Below are 15,932 nucleotides of genomic sequence, written 5' to 3'. Positions count from 1 at the left end.
TTGTCTGGAGCTCATCAGACAACTAAAATATATATGAATTAATAAAATGATAATGAAAGTGTATATAAATTAAAAAAATAAAATTTCTAACCCAGTGTAAATCATGTATGATAAGTATCTTTCCTTATTATGTTTATCCGGATTGATAGAAGAAATTTAGTTAATTAAAAGCCTTTCCTCTGTGAAACATCATGGTTACCTTGACCCAAAAGTCATGAAGATGCAAAATCGTGATCTTGATTAATCTGGACAGATCCTTTGGGCATGCATATGTGTCCTGTTCTGGCAATGATGTTGTCTAAAACAACCAGGATAAAGATGTTTATATGGATCATTTTGCTTCTGAATCATACAGCGAAGGAATGAAGTAATCTGAAAGCTGAGGATTCTCATGCATAAAACATAAATGCCAAATAAGTTAACTTGCTTAATTAAAAAGAGAATGTGCATGGGGGTGATTAGACAGCACAATAAAGAATGAATTTCTGATACACTTTAGATATCTGGGGAAAAAGTATTCAACTTCCTCACTTACTTCATAAGCTCAACCAATTGGTCCTAAGTTTCAAATAATAAAAAATAGATCTTAGAAGCAATGTGGAAATTACTGGAGGCTTGAGCAAGTGGGGGACAGGGAGGAAAAGTTGTTGATCCATTCATTTCCTTTTGTTGTAGGCGGTAGTTAAACCATGGTCTATGTTTCATTATAATGACTCATTATAAACTGATGGGCTGGCAAAATCCAGAGCCTGAAGAGAGACATTATGAGTTATATGATCGAAGCTTAAAAACACACGTACCTAAACCCTGTCTTATCTGCCTCCATGAGAAAACTTCCATATACAAATTTCTGCACCAATATTAGAAAGAGGCTCTTCTTTCCTCAAAGAGTGTTTAGTAGTGAAATGACTCAAACAAATTTAAATGATGCTTTGAATTATATTAAAGTGTCTGCTACTAATACTGTGGTGGGACTCTGAAATATCTTTAGCTAGATTTCAGAGTTAAGAAACCAATATGATTTCTTCTCTGGAAGCAAAGGTTTTTAGGTCTATGCCTAGGGATGGGGAAAAGAATAGTGTCATTGCTTATTACAAGTGGCTTCAGAAACATAAAGGGTTCTGAATGTTCAAATTAGAAAATTTAAAAAGAAACCGACAATTAAAAGCTTTCTTAATGGCTACTTACGTACATGTGTATATGGACACATATATATGATCATCTTTTAAAAGAGCATAGCTTGGAGTTTTCAAAGAGAAATTCAGTGGTATAGGAACCATTTGAAAAGAGCATTCCTGAATGAAAAATGTGCATCAGTCAAAAGCATCAATAAATTCTTCTTTTCATATGCAAATGAAAATTTCTAAAGTAAAAAAGGCATTGTTTTATAAATAGTGAGATAATATTCTTGAAAAGGTTACCAGTGATTACATAAGTTATCTCCTTCATAAAGAAATTTAGAGCTCACAGTTGCTCTTTTCATTAAAACGGGCTTCGCATCCAGACTTCATGCTGAAAGCCAAACTCTGAATTTTAATTAGAGATAATAAATAATTATATCACTTAGGAAACTGAAACTATTAAAGATTGCTGGTACCATACTACTGTATTCGAAGGGTGGGTAGCAATACATAAAGCACATTCAAGGCAATATGTAGTAGGTGGGAAATTGGCAATAAATGTGGATAAATTTTAAAACTAACCAGATAAAAAAGTAAATATTCATTGGGCCAGTCAGTATTTTGAGTCCATGAAGAGCTCAAGTCTTTATTTTGGGACAATTATAACATTCTCCATTCTTCAGATAAGGTGGTTACTGTTTTTTACTTTTGATGAGGGGCTGATATGGAAAAGGGAGGGTGAGGTATAATTTATATTTCTTCCAACCAGAAAGATTAAACTTTTTCCCCTTCCCCCTACTCCCCCCCCTTTTTTTTTAAAGAAAGTGTGTTGACATCTCAAGAGTAATTACTACCCCAGAGTCAAGGGCAAAAAAAATGGAGAGACAGACTTCCCCAACCTACACAGCCCAGAGGGACCAGCTGACTCGGAGAAAGCAGAAACTTGAACCATTAGAGCCGGGGTTGGGGCTGACACTGACCTGCACTGACACCCGGCATTGTCCCGCCATCTGCACAAATGTGAACTTTGCCTCCCAAACTTGGCTTCTCAATTAACATGTCCAGCTGGGGGAGAATTCCGTCATTTCCCTAATATCCTTATTGCCACTGGCCTGACATATTAATATTAAAAATATATGTGCACAGATCAAGGATTTTTTTAGGCACTTCTGTTTTTATTGCAGATAATAGGCAGGAGGTGAAAGCAGACACAATATAATTTGAAAAGCATAACCCTGATTAGGCGCTGATTGGAACGCTGTTATACCTTACATTTAAAACCTTTTTATTATTAGAACTAGCTGTCAAAACCAGGCTCTGCATCTCCTATGAGATAGATGCAAGGGCAGGCAATGCTCCACTACTTCAGTGCAAATAAATTTATAGCTCAGAGTGCCATTTTCTTTGAATAAGTCCTTAAGTATCAGGTACCTGTCATGTGCACTGCGGAGGTGTTGGTAAGGATGTGTCTAGCTTTAATTTGTTCTCTCTTAATGGACGCTCATCACTATTCTCAGTTATTGTTCATTTGAATGTGTTATGCATTGACATGGTAAAGGAATAAGACCATAGTATCGCTATTTGATGATAAATGGATGACACTTATGAGTGTGGGGAGACAGAGAAGTTATTATCTTTGATCTTGAAAGGCAAGGAGATTTTCATAGAATCTCAAAGTTAGCAGGGCCATCCAAAGCCCCTTGGATAAAGGCATGACTTCTAAACCCTACTTCCTGAGCTCAAATCTGCTCTCACCCTTAAGAGCAAATTGCTTAACCCTTCTAACCATCAGTCTTCATATCTTTTGAATGGGGTAGTACCCAGGTTTTGGTGTTGTTGGGAAGATGAATTGAGATGCTATGTGGAAACTCTCCAGAAGAAAACCTGGCTCAGTTAAATACTCGGTTGTATTAGCTACCATCTAGGTATTGGGCTGTGTTCTAACAACATTGCTGAATGGTTCTCAAAGCCTCTGCTTAAAATACATGTCATGATAAGGAGCTCACTAGCTCCTCTGGGCAACCTTTTGCATAGTTTTTCTTGTTAGAAACTCCTTAAAATATTCTTATGTGCTCCTTATCTGCATAACCCTTTCACCCTGTCTTTCTCATCACAGAGGTGCTTCTGGCAGAACACCCAAGAAAAGTAGCAGGAGGAGAAAGCATGAAGGCTGTTACTCTGAGTTCTGTCCTTTAAATGCTTTCTTTTCTGGGCTAATTCTCCAGGATCCTTAATTCCTAATATCACCCAGATTAAAATTCCCCACTGGGAGTTCCCATTGTGGCTCAGCAGTTTAGGAACTGTATTATTACCATGAGGACTCAGCTTCGATCCCTGGCCTTGCTCAGTGGGTTAAGGATCCAGCGTTGCTGCAAGCTGCAGTGTAGGGCAAAGACAAGGCTCAGATCTGGCATTGCTGTAGCTGCAGCATAGGCCAGAAGCCACAGCTCTGATTAGACCCCCAGTTTGGGAATTTCCATTTGCCACTGGTGTGACCCTAAAAGGAGAAAAGAAAGAAAGTCCCTACTGTTCAGAAGTTCCTGGCCCAATCTTAGTCTTCAATGGTCCAGAATTTTTCTAAAAACTTAGTTGCCTTTAGCATAAGAGCCTGGACTCTGTTTTATTGCTGGTGGTTTGGGCTTTGCAGTCCGTTAGAGCCAGGTTCAAATTTGATGTTTATTACTTCCTAGCTGAGTGGCTTTGGTAGGTGGGTTAACTTTCTGAGCACCATGCTTATCATTTGTAAAGTCGAGATGTTTCCATTCTCTCTGCTGTGCCATGAGAAGTAGGTGCCCAAGAGAAGTAGTAGAGCATCGAAGCATGAGTCACATGCTTTTCATCATTTAAGGCTGGATTCTGTTTTCCATCATATCTGAACAATGATAACAGTTTATCTTCTTTGTGTCTTGATGATAATAGGATGCATAGAACAAAAATTAGCTCATAGCTTGAAAGGAGATGTTGATCTTCAAACATAGCACATGTTGGAAAAGTAAGGAAGGACAGAAGAAAGTCTAGTAGGAGAATTTTCATTCATAGGGGGATATTACACAATATTACATGTACTCAAATAAAGGAAGGAAGATCCGAAGATTGTTGACCTAGGCCAGTGTTTTATGGAGAAAATGAAATCAAAGCTGGGTTTACTGTCCAGTTAAATATCTGCATATGTGGATATATTGAGCAAACATAACATGACTGCACACATTTATTTATCGGCATAAGTTATTCAATCCTGCACATATGCACATCTATCTGTTATTTATCTATATATTATCTCTCTCTCTAACTACCTATGTATCATCTATATAGAATTTCAACAGACAGAAATTCTGTTATTTACATTTCAGGAGTAGCTGTAGAAAGGAGAGACCAATTCCCCTCAAATAGCTGTAACCAAGTTGTGCTCAGTGGAGGAAAGGGAAAGAGCAAGTAGGAAGACAATATTGGTCAAACACAGACTATGTGCCATGAATCATGCTAGATATTTTATCTTATTTTATTTTATTTTAATTTATTTTAATTTCTTGCTTTTCAGGGCTACACCTGAAGCATATGGAAGCTCCCAGTCTAGGGGTCAAATCAGAGCTGCAGCTGCTGGTCTATGTCACAGCTCACATAAATGCCAGATCCTTTAGCCCACTGAGCTGAGGCCTGGGATCGAACCTGCATCCTCATGGATACTAGTTGGGTTCATAACCCACTGAGCCACAATGAGAACTCCTGCTACACAGTTTTAAGTACATGACTTCAACTTAATTCTTATAACAACCTTAAGATGAAGACATTATTATCTTCAGAATGGTGATGAAGAAGCAGACTCCTGGAGGTAAGTAACTCACAGAAGATTCTTCTCTGTTCGTGGCAAAGCAAGCTTTGGACTCAAGTCATTCTGACTCTTAAGCTTATTATCTTTCCATTATAGCCTACTCCATCCTAAGAAAATGAAACAATTGGCCATGGATATACAAAATTCCAACACATAGGAACACAGCTTAACTATTGTCCATAACAGGCAAGAAAAAGCCATGTATACACACACACACACACGCACACACACACACACACATACATGTATATACATTTATAAATGTGTGTGTGTGTGTGTGTGTGTGTGTGTGTGTGTGTGTATGCATGTGTATCATCTCATATTGACTTTGTCTGGCTAAGTAACCTTGAGCAGGTTGATGCCCTTCCAGAGCCCCAATTTCTTTATCTGTAAAGTGTAGGGCTTGTGGTAAATTATCTCTAATGTCCCTTCACCTCGAATCCTCTGAAGCGTTTTCATCATGTCCCACAGTCCTGGCCCTCACGTGTGTGCCCCTTGCTCCTGGGAGCTCTCTCTGAACGGACCGTGTGAGTTTGCCTCTGCCTGACCTGCTGCATCTTGAAATGTAAACCCGAGGAATTAGCAACGCACAAAGAGTTTCATTCCACAATGCCCACTAATGATCCCTAATCAAGACACAATCTGAAAGGTAAACAAACCAACAGCTCCTTTGTTTTTGTGAAGTGAGAACTAAAGGTTATTGATTATTCTTCTGACCCAGGACGGATCTGTATAGATCTGGGGAAGATTGATGGCTCTTTTGATCTGAGGATCAGCCAAGCCTGACAACACAATGCCACATTAGAACTGTAGTGTCAGTAGAGCACCTGACTGAACTCTGCCAGCTTCCCCTTCCTCTTCTTCATTCATTTCGAAAAACTCCGGTCAATTATATTTACCCCATCACGAGCTATGTCAGAACGAAGAGGTCTGCTTCTTCGGCTCGTGGTTCTCAGCCAGGGCACCTCTGACCTTTAGGGATTGAAAAACCAATAATAGTAAAGACATTTTTCCAAGCTGTATCATTCATATTTTCAAGGCCTCAGAGAACTGTGTATTTATCTCCCATCATGTATTGCAGGCTATTTGCTTAACTGTGGTTGATTTGCCTGCACCATGTTAAAACAACAAATCATTGACTTGGAGTAATGTAGTCTATGCCACATATTTTAGGGGCTCTGTATTTCATGCAAAGTCTTGACATCTCCTCTGCTAAGTTGCTGGGAGTACTGTCCCAGGACATCACCCAGACCAATAACTGTCATTGGGGGTTTAAAGTTGATCCTGGGTATAGCAACGAAGAGTCAAGGATGCTGAGGGTCTCGAAGAGAACGGTTTACTGCCTCATAGGCTCTGGGGTTGAATTATTTCTTTGAAGACCTCAACTGTAGCCCAGTAAGAGAGTCTTTAGGACCACAGCACTTCTGCCTGGATTTGTCTGGTATGCAAAAGAAAAGGGTTTTGAGGAAGGATACAAATCATTCCAAACATATTGGTCTTAGGTCCTAAACATCTACCTGGAGTATTTGGAGAAACTGGAAGTTAAGGATATCAGCTACTTAATCATTTGCATAAGGTGCCTTACAGGGGCCATACACTAAGTATTTGGACATAGCATATACATTTATTTATGTACTTCTATTTGTAGATATATTTTATAAATTCTGTTGGTTGTTTTATCCACAATTTATCCCAACGTGATTGTACTTATCTAACGGGAGACTTTACATTGCAGTGGTTAACTTTCAGAAAGAGTTGACCACATGTTTGCTCAGCTGTGTAGTTAGGATGTGAGAGAAGTCAGATGTAGGAATAGAGAGGGAAAGGGGGTGACATTCATCTTCTCCAAGAAGTATTCCTCTACTGCTGAGTGCTGGTTATTCTGGGGAAAGTGTTTGGTTGAGGGTTTTTTTTTTTTTTTTTTTTTTTTTTTGTCTTTTTAGGGCCGCACCAGCGGCATATGGAGGTTCCAAGGCTAGGGGGTCCAATCAGAGCAGTAGCTGCTGGCCTACGCCACAGCCACAGTTAACTCGGTATCTGAACTGCATCTGCAACCTACACCACAGCTCATGGCAACGCCAGATCCTTAACCCACTGAGCAAGGCCAGGGTTGGAACCCACTTTTCATGGATGCTAGTCGGGCTTGTTAACCACTGAGCCACGATAGGAACTCCAAGGTTTTTTAAAATTTAAAAAAAATGTTATTGAAGTATAGTTGATTTACAATGTTATGTTAATTTTTGCTGTACAGCAAAGTGATTCAGTTATACATATTATTCTTTTTCATAATCTTTTCCATTATGGTTTATCACAGGATGGTTAAGGTTTTAAATTATCCTTAATTGCCTAGTGGTAGAGTCAATGACCATGTCGTAGACATAGGCCAGATTATGTATACGTCTTCTAGCTGCTGGTCCCCTGCCTCTCTCAGTCTGCCATGCTGCCTCTAGGTCTCTGAGATATAAGTTAGGAGGAGGTAGCTTCATGTAGGGGGTGTTACTCAGCTAGCTCAGCAGTGGTTTCTGATGTTCTGCTCCCCCCTGCCCTGTACCTCTTCTCCCATCCCATACATTGTCTGTCATCAGGAGGCCCCCAGGGTTTATTTTAATGATCCCAGGGAGCAGGAAGCCAGTGCCCCTAGGCTACCTATACCATCAGTTGGGAACTCCTCACTGTCCCTTGCAGCAGCAGTTTCTGGACAGAGGACAGAGCCCCACCCCTGCCAGTCACTCTGCTCTGAAGTGGTCAGATGTGATTTCCAAGTGGCCAGAGTTAGGTCACTTACAAACATAGAATGTGATACACCTTCCATAAGGCGTCTGGACTAACAGACTGTTTTGTCTGTCAGCACAATTGTAGGGAAACGTTTTCATTCTACAATATGGCCAAACATACTAGTCTGAAGCATATGTTGGGCTGACATGGTTTACAAGGTGGCTTCAGTTTCACTAGGAATCAAAAGCACTGTTCCTTCCAAAATGTTTCTCATGTACTTCTTTTTTGTTTCTATTTTATTTCTCAATACTTCCCTAAAGAATGAGAAGTAACTTCAATAAACAGATGACAGCAATAAATCATTAAGAACAAATTAAGAAAAAGTTAAGTCAAAGGGGAAGAAGATGAGAAAGTTTCATCAAGGTTGAAAGAAACTGCAGAGATAGAGCATGACATTTTCTGTGAGCTTCCTAATAGCCAAGGCAAAGAAATAAGCTAGATTGATTCTCTTAAAAAAAAGAAGCCTGCCTACTTATAACGAGGTAAATAGTATTTCCCTGGTTCTGTTCCATTAAAAAAAAAAAAAAAAGCAGGTGGTGGGAGGTAAATTACATGGAGATATTGAATATTTAATGTCTTCAAAATAACAAATGATTTCTGGTAGAAAATGGCTTGGTCCATTGGCATCCCACTTATACAGGGATGATTTTTTGTGAGACTAGTTAGCTATATGGTTTGGATTTACGTGGTGGGAAGAACTCTCTGTCCTCTCCCTCCTCTACCCCAACCTTCCTAATTATTTGATTAATCTAGACAGTGTTTCCAGGCCAATTCCAGTCCACCTCCTGTTTTTGTACAGAAAGCTTTATGGGAACACAGCCTTCCTAGTTTTATATAGTCCATGATTGCTTTCGAGTTACCATGGCAGAGTTGATCAAAGCAACAGTATCATCGGCAAAGTCTAAAATATTTATAGCAAAAAGACAAAAAAAAATAAAAATAAAAAAAAAAATAAAATATTTATAACCTGACCCTTTACAGAACAACTTGACCAGTCCCTGGCCTAGAGAAAGATCTGAAAAATCTGACCTTAAAACTAAGAATTACCTCTTAAGTTCAGTTACACTGGGATAGATAACCTGCTAAGTCATTATCAGCAGTTAAGAACTTTGTATAAACAGATCTTTGTCTAAATATCCATGCAAGCTGGCTAACAGCAAGAAGACAATGGAGGAGTTCCCGTCGTAGGACAGTGGTTAAGGAATCCGATTAGGAACCATGAGGTTGAGGGTTCGATCCCTGACCTTGCTCAGTGGTTTAAGGATTCGGTGTTGCTGTGAGCTGTGATGTAGGTCGCAGACGCAGCTCGGATCCCGCGTGGCTGTGGCTCTGGCGTCAGCCGGTGGCTACAGCTCCGATTCGACCCCTAGCCTGGGAACCTCCATATGCCGCGGGAAGCGGCCCTAGAAAAGGCAAAAAGACAAAAAGACAAAAAAAAAAAAAAAAAAAAAAAAGAGAATGGAGGGAATGGGACCCAGGACGAGTCAGTTTTGCTTAGGGAAACAGTAAAAAGAAACAATAGAGAGAGTGAGGTATTTTCAGGGTGGACAAGCCTGGGTGAGGTTTCAGAGGGAGGGGTCTGAAAAACCGGTATGTTGGGTGATGCCAAGATGGCCTCAGGGTGAAGGGAAAGGATGAGGTAAGACAAAAGGTGGGCTGACGGGCTTAAGTCTCCTGTTTTTAATTTGTGGCTTAATATAGAGGTATGTGTGCCTATATATACATGTATATATATTTAAATAGCAGTACTGAGTTGTAAATTTTCATGCTCTGAAATTTTGTGTGCAAATGTTTTTTCTTTTTTTTTTGGTCTTTTTGCCTTTTCTAGGGCCCTCCTGCGGCATATGGAGATTCCCAGGCTGGGGTCCAGTCGGAGCTGTAGCCACTGTCCTATGCCAGAGCCACAGCATAGTGGGATCCGAGCCACGTCTGCAACCTACACCACAGCTTGCGGCAATGCCAGAAACTTAACCCACTGAGCAAGGCTAGGGATTGAACCTGCAACCTCATGGTTCCTAGTCAGATTTGGTAACCACTCACCATGACGGGAACGCCCCCCAATTTTTTTTCAGTCTGAGAATTTTTGACTTCATTTAACAGTGCAAAGTAAGAATAATTAATGGGGCTAATGTTCTGAAACTGCACTGTATTTTTAATCTTCACTTACAAAAATATGAAGCAAAATCTTTCAACCTTTCCTCCTTCTAATAAGGAGGTTGGGAAATATTGTTTGGAAGGGTTATTAAGGATTATGCTTATGAAAAACAGGAAATTGTTGAACTAAAGTGAAAGAGTATGGATGATGATATACTATGCTCAGGGATAAAAGGAGAACAGAGTCCAAAACTGAAAATCTGGTTAAGGTAAAGAGTGCAGTGCACTCAGGACACTCTGCTTACCTCCCCCTGATGTCTTAGGAGGCATTTTTTTCTTCTTCTTCATGTCCAGTCGGTATGAAAGAATGGAAGGCATACACACAGCAGCTAACTAGAGAAGAAAGAACTAGAAAAGCAACTTATATGTCCATATGTTGCTTGTACCATTTTTGTGATTCAATTTTTAGAAATTCATTTTCTAAAAAACTGCAAAAACTCATTTTTCATTGTTTAAGAGCTAGAAAACCAAACCCTTCATTCTAGGGGTATTTTTCCCAGTGGAAGGCAAATAGAAAATAAAAATTATTGTAAAGAAAAATGTATCTTATAGAGAAAATTTTTCTCCTTTAAGATAAGCCATGTATTCAAAAATAACCAGCAAACTGAATGGTAAATGACATATTTAATGAAGTGATTTTGCAATTTTTCTAACTATTTATATAGTACACAGCAATGTCAAGAGTTATTTACTTGAACCCTACATGATATAAAAATCTTACCCTTTTAGCAAGTTCTCTAATTAAGAAATGTGAATTTTACTATATGTAAAGTTCTTCATTGAATATCAACCCTGATCTTTGCTACAAACTCCCAGAGGTGTCAAAGTGAAGGATTTCTATCTCGAGAGAAATGTACAACACTAAGTTTCAAATTTTCATGTCAGTTGGGTGCTGTACAAGTTGTATCTCTATGTGGTAGATATTCCATTAAAATGTCTCTCAATAGCAGAAACATTTTCCCCCATTTGCCTATTCCCATTTTAAAATAAAGAGATGCAATTAATACATTTCACTAAATCACAAAAATAGTACTTATTCGTATTAAGACCTTGGAATTTTCAAAAGCTATGGCTTCTCTCTAAGATTTCTTTTTTCTTCTTCTGAAATGAAGTGTTTTGTGATCAAAACAAGAAGACTTCCATGAACTTTTCTAGAAATACTGACCAAGTGAAATAGCTGTTGGACCATGCTGGCAATATGCAGATAATGAAGATGTCACTTAAAATGTACATGCATTTGGGATATGCAAAGAAAAGTAATCAATAGCAATGATATCTTTGATCATGGACAGAACTCAGAAATATGAGAACTGTGTCGAGGGTGCTTATCAGCAGCCCATTTTCTTTTCTCTGTGCACAAATCATTTCATGCATTCTACAGACCAAGCCCCGATGTTGGGCTTCAAAAGCAATTTCAGCAGCAAAATAAGGTGCTTTTCTTCAATTTTCAAGCCATTTGTACGAGGTTAGTGTTGTTTACCCACCTGGTACACTGATATTTACATACCCCTTTAAAGAAAATTGGTAGGTATGATTTATGGAGTACTGTAAGAGCACAATTTTCCATGTAGTGCATCTAATCTGAAAGGGCACTTGCAAAGGTCATTCTGGCCATACAAATACCAAGTCTTCTCTTTGGAATAAGTTAGGATATTCATTTTTCTTGGAAAATGTCAGCAGTACCCTACTCCAGGGGTTAGTTTATGCAGATAAATGCGTAAGCCTTTAATCTTAGAGCAAAAATACTCTACACAAATGTAAAAGCAGTCCATCTATCACTGTTAAGACCTGTAATTTGTTTTTATTTAAATCTCAAGCCAGGGCGGAGTGGGCAACAGGACCGTTAACATGGTATCTTACACATAAGCCGAGATCAAGGCGCATAAACACGCTTTGACTCAACCCAGGTGGCTGGGACATTGAGAGGCTCCAACAGCCCTGACTGCTGTTCTCGGCTTCTCTGCACTGGTTCCCTGAGCAGTTAGAGACTTTCTGTCCAATTCAGAGCGTGGGAATTTGTCCAATAAGTTTCCTCTCCCAGCAGGCATTTTTGTCCCAAAACACCAGTTAAAATTTAGGTGAATGAAACAGAATTACTTTTTTTTTTTTTTAAACATAAGGGTTCACTTCAACCCAAAGAGAGAAAAACCAACAAATTATATTCTTCCTGAATTTGATTTCTTTTCCAAAAAGAATAGTCGTGTGCAGAGAAACTCCCTTAATTTTCCCATAAGTAGTTGTCCCCAATCCTGAAATTTCTACATTGGCAACTAGCAAGAAAAGCCGTGAGCAGCCAGTTGGATGTAATACATATTGGCACGTTTTATACTCTTGTCTTCTTTTCGTGCTGTCTAAAATCTATCCTTTATCCCAAATCACAGTTCTCTGAAGACCATTTTCTAATATTTAATTTAGCCATCATGAATAAAAGGTAAAATATGATTTTGAAATATTTGCCTTTATTTCTATAAAGTGAGAGGAGAAGGTGGGAACAAACGCAGGGAGAGATGCTGTGTCTTTCCTCAGGTGAGATTTTGCAGATGAGCATTTGGAGTTTGTGAGAGGCAAATGGACAACAGAGTGTGATCCTTTCAGCTTGGACCAGAAGCTGACGGTGGTTTTACCATCTCGGTGTTGTCAAAGTGGAAGGAAATTACAATCATTCATGCGATAGACTCCCTTTTGAAAATGTGGATGTCACGTGGAGCTGTATCCCAACATGATAATAACAGCAGATAAAAACATAATCCATTTTATGTTTTTCATGGAAAGGAAATGCAAAAATATACCGCCTGTGTTGGATTCAGGCTTCATCCAAAATTTTTTTTTTTCTTTTCACTTTAAGCATTTAAATGGATCTGGTGACTTGATCAATATATGCAGCACTCTTTGTGCTAAGCTGAGATCAATGATATTAAGTCAATCTTAAATATAAAGATTTTAAAAAGACCACCACTGAGTTTAGCAACCTAAGAGAAAATTGTAAAGTGTCAATAGTACAATCTCTAATTTCTAGGTGATAAAATTAAGTACAAATTCTCCAGCTAATCACATCAAACATTAGTAATAGGAGGGCAGATAATTTCCAAACAGTGATATACTCAAATCAGTGGACCCTGGCCAGACTTCCAAATTGTTGAAAAATATAAGGTAGCAGATGGAAAGGAAACTTGTACTGGATGCATCTGCAAGTTGGACCAGGACTGGGGGTTTATCTTCTTTTGTTCTCCTGCCTCTATCCCTGAACCTATGATACATACTCCATGTGTGAACTTCTGACTTTTAATCTCCAAATACCTATTCATACCTCTGCTTTGGTATCTAATATACAAGTCAAACTTGTCATATCCGAGAGTTCCCATTGTGGCTCAGTGGGTTAAGGACCCAACAGCGTCTCTGTGTGGATGCTGGTTTGATCCCTGGCTTCACCCAATGGGTTAAGGATCCAGTGTTGCCACAAAATGTGGTGTAGTTTGCAGATATGCCTCAGATCTGGTGTTGCCATGGCTGTGGTGTAGGCTGCAGCTGTAGCTCCAATTCAATCCCTGGCCTGGGAACTTCCATATGTAGGTATGGCTGTAAAAAATAAAAATTATAAAAAACAGCAAAAAAAAAAAAAGTTGTCATATCCAAAACAAAGCCTTTGATCTTCCACTTGCCCCTGCCACTGTCTTCACAATTTCAGGTACTGGCAACTCCATCTTTCCTAAGAGCCTGCGGGTCATCCTTGATTCCTTCTTCCTCTCATGCCCCATATCCCATGGCTAGTAAATTCTGTTGGCTTAGATTTCAGTCCAATCCCTTCTTATCATCTGCAATAGACTGAATGTTTGTGTTCCTCTCCCAGATTCATATGTGAAATCCTAACCCTAAAGGTATTAAGAAGTGGGGCCTTTGGGGGCTAATTAGGACATGAGAGTGGAATCCTCATAAATGAGATTAACGCTCTTATAAAAGAGACTCCAGAGAAATCCATACATGAGTCAGGAAGAGCACTCTCACCAGACAACAAATCTTCCATTGCCTATTCTTAGATTTCTAGCTTTTAGAATCATGAGAAATGAAAGAGTGTTGTTTGTAGGCCACCCGGTCTGTGGTGTGTTTTATGGCAGTGAGAACTGTCTGAGACACCAACTTTAACATTTGCCACCCCAATCCAAGTCCCACCATCTCTCCCAAAATGATTACAGTCATCTTAACCCTCTTTCTACAATCTCGTCTTAATACAGCTTCTGGAGTTAACCCATCACAATAAAAATTAGATCAGATCACACCATTCCTTTTCCAAAAATGCTTCGGTGATTCATTCAAAGTGTTTTCCATTGGGCACCAAATCTTGGAATGCTCCGCCTGCCACTTCTCAACCCCCACCCTCTCCCCACCTCATCTCTTAATCATATTCCCTTTGCTCTCTTGGCTCTGCCACCCACTCTCCTTGTAGTTCCTCTGATGTGCCTCTAGGACTTTGCTCTGGTCATTCCTTCTTTCCCTGGAAGGAAACATGGTTAGGTCCCTCACTTCCTTTAGGTCTTTCCTCAAACAGCATCTCCTTGGTGACGCTCCCTTGACAAGCCTCTTTGAAATCATGTCCCTGTCTTTCTCTCCCACCCCCACACCATTCTGGCACTCCCAATCACCCTTCACTGCTTATTTTATTCCCACAGCACTTATCACCATCTGACATAGCATATGTTTTACTTATTTTATTGTTTACTGCCTGTCTCCCCCCCCAGTATAACATAAATCCCTGAGAGCAAGGATTTCTGTCTATTTTGTTTACTGCTGCATCCTCAGTGCCTAGACAAATGTTTAGCACAGGGTAGATTTTCAAATATAAATATTTGACAGTTGAACTGACAAATGCCTCTAACTACTTGTGAGATGCCAGTAATTTTATAGCTGGATTCTTTTACTTACATAGTTTCCCCCAGAGCACATAATCATCATGCCTCACACGTTTGTCTCTTCACATTAATATTTCTTAAAGGAAATGTGTGAACTACGTGGGAAATTAGAGACCAGAAGTAGCCTCATGTGAGTTCAGGCTAAGTTAGGTTACAGTTGTGACCAACTGAATTAAGGTCTGGATCTTGAGTATAGAAGACCTGAAGGGATAAGAACCCATAGGAGAGAGAATGGAAAGACGTGGATGGGTTCAAATTCCAGATCTTCTACACACAAGTGGGGTGGTCTTAGGTAAGCCACAGGGCTGACCCTCAGATATGTAGTATGGATTACATGTAGGATAATGTCAAGTCCTACGTAAAACTCATGAGGTTGTGTTTACCTGCCGTGATTACCATTGAAATCACAGGAAGGTCATGCATGTCATGTATATACACATATGCATTATCTTGCCCAGTGCCTGCCAAGTCGTATGCAGCCAATCAGCATTAACCCAAATGACTCTGCATATTTAAACATTGCCTGAATCCCACAACCCAACTGTAAGAATCAGTCTCCATCCAACATCAGTATTTAGGCCAATAAAATTAAATGTCTCTGTCATCACACATGCTGTAGTTTCAAAGGCTCAAACTCAGATTACAAAAAAATAGGTAGGAAAATATTCTAGCTCAGTTGGGTCTAAGAAAGGAGTTGAAAATTTGTGGCTCAGCGGTCAAATTCCACCAGTTTTTGTAGAGCCTGAGAATTACATTTTGTGTGTGTGCATTTTTAAGTGGCTGACAAAATTCAAAAGAATAATATTTTGTGACACGTAAACACTTAATGAAATACAAATTTCTATGTTCATTAATAAAGTGTTATCAGAACACATCCAGGCATTTTGATCCACATATGGTCTCTGGCTGCTTTGTGCTGTAAAGGCAGAACTGAATAGTTGGGGAAGAAAATGCATAGCCCACAAAGCCTAAAATTCTTCATTATCTTGCCCTTTACAGAAAAAGTTTGCCAATCCCTGCCTGGTCTAATAAAACTGTAGTGCCTTGATTTGACTGGTAAACCTGATTTTGTCTTTATTGTTAGAGTAGCAAAAAGCAGTTGAGGTGAGCAGAATCCTATACAAGTATTTACAGGAATTAAATACGTGA

Source organism: Sus scrofa, chromosome 7 (genome assembly GCF_054392235.1).
Source record: "Sus scrofa isolate SSC_HxYL_T2T_F1_AM1 chromosome 7, Sscrofa_HxYL_maternal_Yorkshire_Landrace_v2.0, whole genome shotgun sequence".
NCBI lineage: Eukaryota > Metazoa > Chordata > Mammalia > Artiodactyla > Suidae > Sus > Sus scrofa.
This window is presented reverse-complemented; position numbering follows the sequence as displayed.